The sequence below is a fragment of the Schistocerca americana genome, chromosome X, assembly GCF_021461395.2.
Source record: "Schistocerca americana isolate TAMUIC-IGC-003095 chromosome X, iqSchAmer2.1, whole genome shotgun sequence".
Classification (NCBI taxonomy): Eukaryota; Metazoa; Arthropoda; class Insecta; order Orthoptera; family Acrididae; genus Schistocerca; species Schistocerca americana.
Window position 1 is genome coordinate 935,018,192 of NC_060130.1, and position 10,596 is coordinate 935,028,787.

At 40.5% G+C, this 10,596-nt stretch overlaps 1 pseudogene; it reads left to right on the forward strand.

Annotated features, from left to right (window-relative positions):
- The first annotated feature begins 1,112 nt into the window (after window positions 1-1,112).
- On the forward strand, window positions 1,113-1,230 carry LOC124557577 (annotated as a pseudogene).
- The last annotated feature ends 9,366 nt before the right edge of the window (window positions 1,231-10,596 follow it).

Consider the following 10,596-nt stretch of genomic DNA (forward strand, 5'->3'; position numbering starts at 1 on the left):
TATTCATTTTCAGAAGGCATGTATCTAGAAACTAAATAGCTCGTTATTAGAGACTTATGTCGGTCGACGACCATCCAATTTGCCGAGGATCAAGTCTGGGAGCATCAGCCACTGGCTGTTCATACCGCACCGTAATCTAGCTCTTGATAAACCACGCAGTGGCCTCAAAACGTAGTCTCACACACCGAAGAGCCAACGGGCGGAAATGAGAACTGTCGATCACTGCCAATTGTGAACCATCTATAAGGTAAGACTGGACTCATGGCCCTAGTTGGCCAGACTTGCCCACTGTTCTCAGGCACTCCTCATGGCTCCCATGGTACTCATACAAGAGTACTCGCGTTGACGAGATTACTATTCGTCCATCTGACATAACTCCCGTTATCCTCACAGGAGAGACTTGTCACGGTTCGCGTGACTCCCCCCGTCGGAGGTTCCAGTCCTCCCTCTGGCATGGATGTTTGTATTGTCCTTAGTGTAAGTTAGTTTAAGTTAGATTAAGTAGTGTGTAAGCTTAGGGACCGATGTCCTCAGCAGTTTGGTCCCATAAGACCTTACCACAAATTTCCAAATTTCCCGTGTAGTCTGGCAGGTTGAAAATTCAGGTAATTTCCTAATGAAAAGCGTCTCCCCTACAGTCTCAAAGTGCGCATCTATTATATGAACCTCCTGTTGCTTTCCTCGTTCTGAAGCTCTGGCAAGGCACTGCCGTTTGATATGAGAAATTTGAGCTGCGTCGAGTGATTTATCGCCGATCGTGTGAACGATCAGCAGTGAATCTTTCAGCTTAATTGCCCACAATACATTACAATTATTTACATTACGGGTTAATTGCCATTCTACATTAATAGTAAATTCCATGCAGGTCTTCCTGCATTTCACTAGTTTTCCTGCACTGCACCAACGGGGCCGGCCGGTGTGGCCGTGCGGTTCTAGGCGCTTCAGTCTGGAACCGCGTGACCGCTACGGTCGCAGGTTCGAATCTTGCTTCGGGCATGGATGTGTGTGATGTCCTTATGTTAGTTAGGTTTAAGTAGTTCTAAGTTCTAGGGGACTGATGACCACAGATGTTAAGTCCCCTAGTGCTCAGAGCCATTTGAACCATTTTTTGCGCCAACGGCCTTGTCGCAGTGGGAATACCAGTTCCCGTCAGATCACCGAAGTTAAGTGCTGTCGGGCTGGGTTAGCACTTGGATGGGTGACCATCCGGTCCGCCGAGCGCTGTTGGCAAGCAGGGTGCACGCAGCCCTCGTGAGGCAAACTGAGGAGCTACTTGATTGAGAAGTAGCGGCTACGGTCTCATAAACTGACATAGGGCCTGGAGAGCGGTGTGATGACCACATGGCCCTCCATATCGGCATCCAGTGACGCCTATGGGCGGAGGATGACACGGCGGACCGTCGGTAACGTTGGGTTTCATGGCCTGTTCGGGAGGAGATTCGTTTAGTTTTAGTTTTTTTTCTTGCATTGCAACTTTCCAATACACAGTAGCATCGCACGCGAACAGCCTTCAGCTGGGAAATCCTGAGTCAGGAACAGCTTAGTTAGACCAGGAGGGAGGAAGAAATCGTGTTGGTGATCAAGGAAAATGTGAAGCAGGCTGGCCAGACACGGATTTGGTACAAGCCCCTCTTCGTTATCCTCTACCTCGTCTCACTGGCCTGTTGCGTTAAGACACTTCGAGGAGAGTCATCAGCAGGTTACGCCCTTAGACACCTGGCGTCAGCGCCTAACAGTATCTCGTATTTGGATATTATTCCCATGTACACTCAGTCTCTAGCTAGGGTATCATTTTTTTGGGGGGGGGGGTTCAAGTGCACAAAATATGTTTAAATTATTCAAACTATAGAAAGATTCACAAGAATAGTAACTAAAAACAGTAATCAGCCTCATTGTAAAGATCCGTTTAGAGAGCTGGGGATTCTAACTGAACTATAGGAGCACGTCTACCATTCCGTTTTCCACTCTTAGAAAAACAGTAATTATTACACTATTATCGATCGTGGAGCAAGAGCTAAATTTAACTTACCTGTACCGCGAAAAATTAAACGAATACTAAAAATAGTATTTCCTACCAGGAAATCGAAGTGTGTAATGAACTGCTGATGGAAATGAAATGGATAATTATACCGAAAATGTTTGAAAAGCGAATTAGAACGTTGATAAACCTTTCATCAACTCGAAGAGTGGTTTGAACACCACATTCCTTTACTAGGCATGGTCAAGTTGGAGATGGTATGCTGTTGCCTTTGCCTTAAACTGTCTTTCCCAGCAACTTAGTAGGAGGAATACAGTTTAAAGTCGGTTCCGCACCCTATACAACTCGGAATTTTTCACATTAGCTGATATTGCCAGAGGTGAGACAAGTGATGAGTTACGGGCTAAAATCGTAGTACCGACCAGAGGTCGAATCCCCAAACCGTCGGATTCGTAGTCATACACTACTGACACATTACAATAGGAGCATGGCTGTTAAATAACAAAGCCATCACAATGAAGGAGTACTTAAGTAATACAAAATATGGGCCGGTAAGAAAAAACGTTTGGATTGGTAAAATTTTAAAAATAAAGCATTTCACAATATATTTTCAGAGAGTAATGCATGATTCAGTGCTAAAAACAAAATACGTCGCGATCGGTCGCGAAATGGAAACCACTGTGAAAATCAAAAATATTTTATTTGCAGTAGTTAGCTACGCCTTACAGCTATTCCTCTACACAGTCGCTGCACCGACTCAGACATTTCTCGTAGAGTTGTCCCAACTTTCCAATACTCTCGCCACCTGTGCTTTCAGCCAATTCTCTACGCTCGTCTTCAGCTCGTTGTCTGTGCCAAAATGTTGCCTCCGTACGCAGCGATTCATGGGAGAAGAGATGAAACTCAAGACGAGCCAATTAAGGGTGTGTTGAGAGTGATCAAACACTTCTCATCTAAAAAGCTGCAGGAGCATCTTCATTGCCCCTGCAGAGTGTGGCCGAGAATTGTCATTACGAACGATACGAATGAGAGTTATGTTATGTGGGCTGCACGACATCAGGCGAAATCTCTAACCAGGACCTCACGCTTGCAGGGAGACATTACTTTCTAGGCATACTACAGACACTTAATCGGATTTTCGCAGAGGTTTCCATTTCGCGACCGATTGGAACTTACTTTCCGACTAGCGTTCCTAGAACCATTGCTACTGAGCGGCGTATATATAATTACGTCTGCAAAAGTATATGTTGGTCAGCCAGGCACAGAGGTTATCGGGCACAAAAAATCAGCTTAGTATTAAATAACTGAAAACAATTTTTGTTTCCCTTCTGTTAAGTTACGTTTCAGTTATGCAAATATTAGATGACTATAGCAAATTTCATTTTATTTTTTATCTATTTCTAAATGTGACGACTTCCATATAACACAAAAAACTTTAAGTTTCAGTTGAATGTACAGATTTCTGTGTAACATAAAAAGAAATACTTTCCATAATAAACACTATCTCATGATTTTACGTACCATTTGTATTTGCATCAGTAATACTCATGCACCATTCTCATTTTCTTCAATTTTCATGAGAAATTACATAACCTAAATAAATTCCTTCGTGTCGAGTAACCGCAATATCGTAGAAATCACTACATCCCTTACGGTGCACAATTATTTTCCACGCGTGCGAAGGGAGGGACGTTAACAAATAATTTCGATTCTCGGTCAGCTATTTCTTGGGACGTGTTAAACAGATAATGCGTAGAGAAGCATCGTGCACGGAGGAAAATTAAGCGGAGGCAGGAGCGCATATTTGCGCAGCGGGCCGGACGAGGAGCTTGCAGAATAAATGCCGTTTACCTTAATTCTGGCTGCGGCGCAGCGGCTGCAACACAATACTGATCTCCGGCGGGCCCGCAAGAAAATCAAGAAGTGAGCTATTTCCGGTGCCTGCAGCCGTGCCGGCCTCGCTATATTACAGTAATGTTTCTCGTCAAGTGAGCTCTTTAGCGCCAGCCCGCCGTCCCCGCAACCCCCTTTGCATTTCATATTCAAGATGGAGTTTCAAGCTGAATCAACAAAGCGAGCATTCAAGAACAATAGGCTTCGGGAAAAACCAACATTATCATGTCAGACTGTTTAGGTGGACTGTTTCATTGAGGGACAAATATTTAATTTGCGGGCTGCGCCGCGCCGCGAGGTTTTGTTTAGGCTTAACGTTTCTTGCTGCACCTGGCTGCCCCTCCCCTTCTCGTCTCTTCCCGCACCTTCGTCCAGCGAAGAAGACCCAGCATGCGTTATTTTGTGAGTAAACACGAGCTTCCTGGAAATGTGGTCTCTGTCCACACCCCAGCATAAACACGGCCCCGAAAAAGCATTACAAATAAACTGAGCGTTTAATGCAAATTCCATCCGTTTTCCTTGGGTTCGCTTGTTGGTACCCTCAGCACAACACAAAACAACGGGTATAATTAGAGCAAAGAAATTGTGTTATGCCAGGCGCGGCAGTCGTCTGCGTTCCGACAGACATTGCAATGAGCGAGTGCGTGCCCTTTACGAAGCGGGCAAGACACCCGAGACAAAGAGTGCTATGCACTCGCATGTTACAAATGTTCCTTGGTATTCCAATTCCGTGGAAACAGAGAGCATTACAAAAGGAAGACGGCACCGGCCAAAATTTTCTACTAAAATGTAAACTTTCTTTGCGGTAATTATATGTCATCTACATAAAGCCCCACAGGAAAAAAAATCTAATAGGTTTTTAAGTTTCATCTTCCTTACAAGTAATTAACTCATGTATTTATCGCAGTCCAACAAACAAGTGATGTAGTAGTTGTATCAAACTCGAGAAATTGGGAAAAATTGCCAGCTGCCTGGAATAGTATTTCTCAGAAAAGGAATAAAGTGTCTGTAAATAAAAAGAATAAAACTAAAGAAATGGTTAGGGCGATAAACAGTAACAATTGTAAGAATTATCATACCAAGTTCAAGCTTTGCTCCCTTACAGTCCATAACAGGACTAACAAGAGTGAAAAGGAGAAGGGGCACTGAAAACGAAACGTGGTGGTACATTATCGACAAAAGGGGTTAGATCTGATAATGCTGCATGCGTAAGTCTAGTCGAAACGTTCACAAAACACACATATCTCTTTGTGACGACATATCACACATTTATAACGTCAATGTAGAAATTCACTTCTACAGGCAACAAGAGAAAATCGAAAGCTTTGAATTCCAGGAAAAGGAAGGGCTGCACTGATAGTTCACATCCTGAGGCATCGAGGAATAATTACCTCAATAATGGAGGGAATTATACGGAGGGTAAAAACTGCAGAGGGAGACCGTTGCTTGACCGTAGTTATACAGAGATGAAGAGACTTGCGCTAAATAGATTACCACGGAGAACTGCATCAAACAGGTCTTCGTACTGAAGACTACAACAACAGAGAAATATATGTCTTAGTCAAAAAGCGACAATCGTGAAAAATTTTTTTTACATATAAATGAGAATGCTTCAGCGAAATATATGAAACTAATTGTTTACTGAACAGTATCGTAACACACTGATTCCTACAGGAAATATTTCTAATGCACGCTAAATTGAGAGGCACTCTCGAATTTCTGTCACCGCTCTTCAGAAACGTGATTTGATTAGCTGTGAAATTTTCTATTCTATATTTCCTTGGTTGCATCTTTCTCATTACACGACAATTACATTCTTAGTAAAAATTTAAGTGGACAGGAAACAGCGTCCTTTAACGAAGGGCGCATTCGACTGTTCCTCAGGAAGTCAACTGTTGGGACAGCAAACCACAGATAAAACTCTGTAAAATAACTTTAGCAAACCCTGAGAAAAATTATTTAATGGTAACAACTAGAGTTGTAAAGCTGCCGCGTCAGCGTAGACTGCTGTAGTTTTCCTGGTAGCTTTGGTCAGTTAAGGTCGTACTCACGTTGCTTGTACTTTAGGTGTGTTGCATATCTATTAGGCGTTACCTTATAACGATTTCTTTCTTTACATATGCGATCAGGTCTTCCGAGATCCCACTAAAAAATATAAGCGATGAACCGCTTAGAAAGTGAGTGAGTATATATAAAGAGCCAAGTGACCTACGGAACATTTTTGCTCTGCATAGTTACCCTCCTGTCTGTTACTTAAGTATAAACAGTATTTATAGGAAAACTGAAATTTTCAATTTTCGGCTTTTATTGGAAAATTGTTAATTTGTAACGTGAAGAAAAGGGATGTTGTAGCAAAGATAAATAAAATAATAAAGATTTATCACTAACAGCAAGAAAATAAAGAAAATTACAAAGCAAAAATATATCGAACATCGCTTCAATACTTCGTCGTACTTGTGTAAAACATGTTTCCGTTATTCATAAACAACTTTCACATTTATCAGGAATAACAGGAAACACTTGTCTTTAAGGTGCATAAAAATTTTATTAGGAAGGCAAAGAGTATGTGGCATGCAAATAGAACAGCTAATTCACAGGATGAAATTAAAACCATATGATCAGTTGTGAAGGAAGTGTCTGGTCAGCACCACAAGGTCGACAATATAAAGTCAGTTCGTAGTAAAAATATTTCTGTTACTGATAAATCAGAGAGATGTACAGTATTTAACAATCATTTTCTGAGCATTGTTGATGAATTAAATAAAAATTTAGTTTCTACAGGGAATCATATAACTTTCTTGGCAAATGCCTTTCCGAGATTGATGTCTGAAATACTCCTCAGAGACACAGACAAGGGGGAGATTAAGTCAACAATTAAATCACTAAAGACTAAGGACTCTCATGGATATGATGGAGTGCCTAGCAGAATATTAAAGTACTGTGCTGCAAATGTTAGCCCTGTATTTAGTTACATTTGTAATTTTTCTTTAGGAATGGTTAGTTTCCTGAACGATTAAAGTACTCAGTAGCAAAGCCGCTTTATAAAAACGGAGAAAGGGATAATATAGACAATTTTAGATCTATTTCTATGCCATCAGTGTTTGCTAAAGTTATTGAAAAGGCTGTGTATTTAAGGAGAATTGAACATTTTATATCACACGATTTGCTGTCAAATGTACAGTTCGACTTTAGAAGACGTTTAACAACTGAAAATGCTATATTCTCTTTTCTCTGTGAGGTACTGGATGGGTTAAACAAAACGTTTCGAAAGCTAGGCATATTTTTTGATTTAATTAAGGCATTCGATTGTGTTGGTCAGAAAATATTGCTCCAGAATTTGGACCATTACGGAATATGGGGAGTAGCTCATAATTGGTTCACCTCTTACTTTAGCAACAGACAGCAAAAGGTCTTTATTCACAATGTTGGGGGTGGCTGTGATGTAGAGCCTGAGTGGGGTACTGTCAAGTGGGGCGTGCCCCAGGGATCAGTGTTGGCACCACTACTGTTCCTTATGTATATAAATGATATGCCCTCTAGCCCTCTAGTATTATAGGTAGCTCTATAATACTTCTGTTTGCTGATGACACCAGCTTGGTAGTAAAGGATGTTGTGTGCAACTTTGGCTCGGTTTCAAATAGTGCAGGTCATGACCTAAGTTCAGAATTTGTAGAAAATAAACTAACGCTAAGTCACAGTAAGACTCGGTTTTTACAGTTTCTAACACACAATTCAACAAAAACTAACGTCTTATTTTCACTGAATGGGTATATGATTAGTGAAACTGAACAGTTCAAATTTCTGGGTGTTCAGATAGATAGTAAACTGTCGTGGAACGCCCACGTTTAGGATCTTGTTCCGAGACTTAATGCTGCCATTTTCACTATTCGAACGGTATCTGAAATGAGTAATGGTTCGACACGAATATTAGTCTACTTTGCTTATTTTCATTCGCTTATGTCGTATGGTATTATATTTTGGGGTAACTCTTCCCATTCTAAAAGGATATTCTTGGCTCAGAAACGGGCGGTTAGAGCAATAAGTGGTGTAAGTTTACGAACCTCTTGTCGACCCCTGTTCACGAGTCTGGGTATTTTGACACTGACCTCTCAGTATATATATTCCTTACTGTCATTTCTTGTTAACAATATTAACTTATTCCCAATAATAAACAGCTTTCACTCGGCAGAAATCAACCTGCATTTGGATCAGACTACCTTAACTCTCGTGCAGAAACGTGTGCAGTATGCTGCTGCATCTATTTTCAATAAGCTACCACTCGAGTTCAAAAATCTTAGCGCTTTCAAATCAGAACTGAAGAGTTTCTTCATGGGTCGCTCCTTCTACTCTGTCGAGGAGTTCCTTGAAAAATTAACCTGATTCAATATGATGATGGTATCTGTTCTTTCAGACATGTCCGAAAGAACAGACACCATTGGTGAATTTGCAGCTCTCCAAGAATGGAATTTCAATGAAATCCAGACCTTTAGCTGCTTACAGGCGTTGTAAATATCAACGGGGACAGTTGAAGATGTGTGCCCCGAAAGGGACTCCAACCCGGGATCTCTTGCTTACATGGCAGACGCTCAATCCGTCTGAGCCACCGAGGACACGGAGGATACTGCGACTGCAGGGACTTATCGCTGGCACGCTCCCCGTGAGATCCACATTTTCAACTTAGTGTCCACTGTTATCACTTTTACGTTTTAATTTCATCTACTGACACGTTCCTTGACCTTGGAGATATGCTCCTCAGTTTGGTCCTACGGGACTTGACGTGAAAATAAATGAATAAATAAATAAAGGTTCTATTAATTACAGAATAACAATAATTATGTATTCTTGTGCATGTAAACGTTACTTGCATCAATAGTAATGGCATGGGTTACATAAAAGGGTAGTACTTAGTCGATGAACTAATTTTTCTTACTTATAAAACGTGGTTTACATTTTGTAAGGCTATAAAATACACAATGGGGACTAACACTGAATGATGTGCAGCTCTAATTAAATGAAGAAAAGAGAGAGAGAGAGAGAGAGAGAGAGAGAGCGAGAGAGAGAGAGAGAAGTCATCGGCCCACAGTTTCTCTCTTACACATTCATACCTGTGATTACTGAAGTCAGAGGGACATTTTTTACATTAGAGTCAGTTTACTGACAGAGAGTATTGAAAGAGATTAAAACACAACAGTGCCATAATGTCTGTAGCAGTGTCCAAAGAAATAAAATTTGTATGTTTCATCAGAACATTATAGGACTGAAAAATAAGATAGATGAGCTTCTTATATGCCTAAAAAATGGAGTAAATTCTGAAGGTATTGATGTTTTGTGTCTCTCTGAACACCATGTAACCGCAGGGATGGAGAAGTTAAATTTAAGGGATTACTGATTAGCACCTTATTCATGTAGAGTGAACGTGGAAAAAGGAGGAGTTGCTACTTATATAAAAACTGGACACAAAGTCAAAAATATTGAAACAAATAGTTTTTGTGTAGATCAGATCCTTGAAACATGTGCTTGTGAGTTGCTACTGCAATATACTTCTATAGTAATTGTAACAATCTGCAGATCACCTCAAGGTAACTTTAAGCTATTCATGAAAAATCTTGGGCCATTAGTGAGCTACCTGTCAGACAAAAAGAAGCAGTTAGTAGTTTGCGGTGATTTTAATGCAGATTTCTTAAAAAATACGGATAGGAAAAAACGAGCTAGAATCTTTGTTTGGTTGTTTCAATCTAGTATCTGTTGTAAATTTTCCAACTCGTGTGCAGCAGTATAGTAGGTCACTAATCGATAACATTTTCATAGTCAGTGCTCAGGCAGAAATAATTAATGTGCACCCAGTTGTTAATGGGCTATCTGATCATGATGAACAGTTAATGGAAGTAACACATATATCACCTTACAGGATTCAGGCAGGTTCATACAAGGCAGGGAGGCTTATTAATGCGAACAGGATACAGAGCTTTAAGTGCAGCCTAGAAGAGGTAGAATGGGATGAAGTGTACACAGAAAACCATGTTGATGCCAAATTCAGCTTTTTCCCACCGTAAATGTGTCTCAATATTTGAGAGTTTGTTTCCTGAAACGTTATCCACAAAAGCCATTACAAAGTCAAGTAAGCCATGGATTACAAAGGGAATTAAGATATCGTGTAAGAGGAAGAGGGAAATATATGAACAGGCCTGCATAAGTCAGGATCCGACGTTACTTGCTTACTACAAAAGATACTGTAATAGTTTAAGAAAAGTCATTAAGTAGTCGAGTAGCTTTCTAGTTTCTGACAGGAATTAATAATATGGATAATAAGATTAAAACTACATGGAATATTGTCAAATGGGAGACGGGCAAGGCTGACAGTGCACAGCATACCATAGCAATAAAGGAAAATGATGATGTTGTGAGTGATAATTCACAAGTTGCAAGTATTTTTAACAATCACTTTCTGAATGTAGCAGCAAAAATAGGGTTAAAGGGTTATGTTAAAGAAGCAAAAAAATGTAAAAAATATCATTCCCCACGACTTTAGCCCTTTCGAAATAGCACCAACATCCCCCGCTGAAATTAAGGGAATTATAAATATACTGAAAAACAAGAGCTCATGTGGTGTTGATGGAGTCTCCAACAGAACTTTGAAGTGTTGTTCTAATTTAATAAGTGGAATCTTTAGCGTTATATGTAATGCTTCGCTGGCACAGGGAATTTTTCGAGACAGATTGAAATAC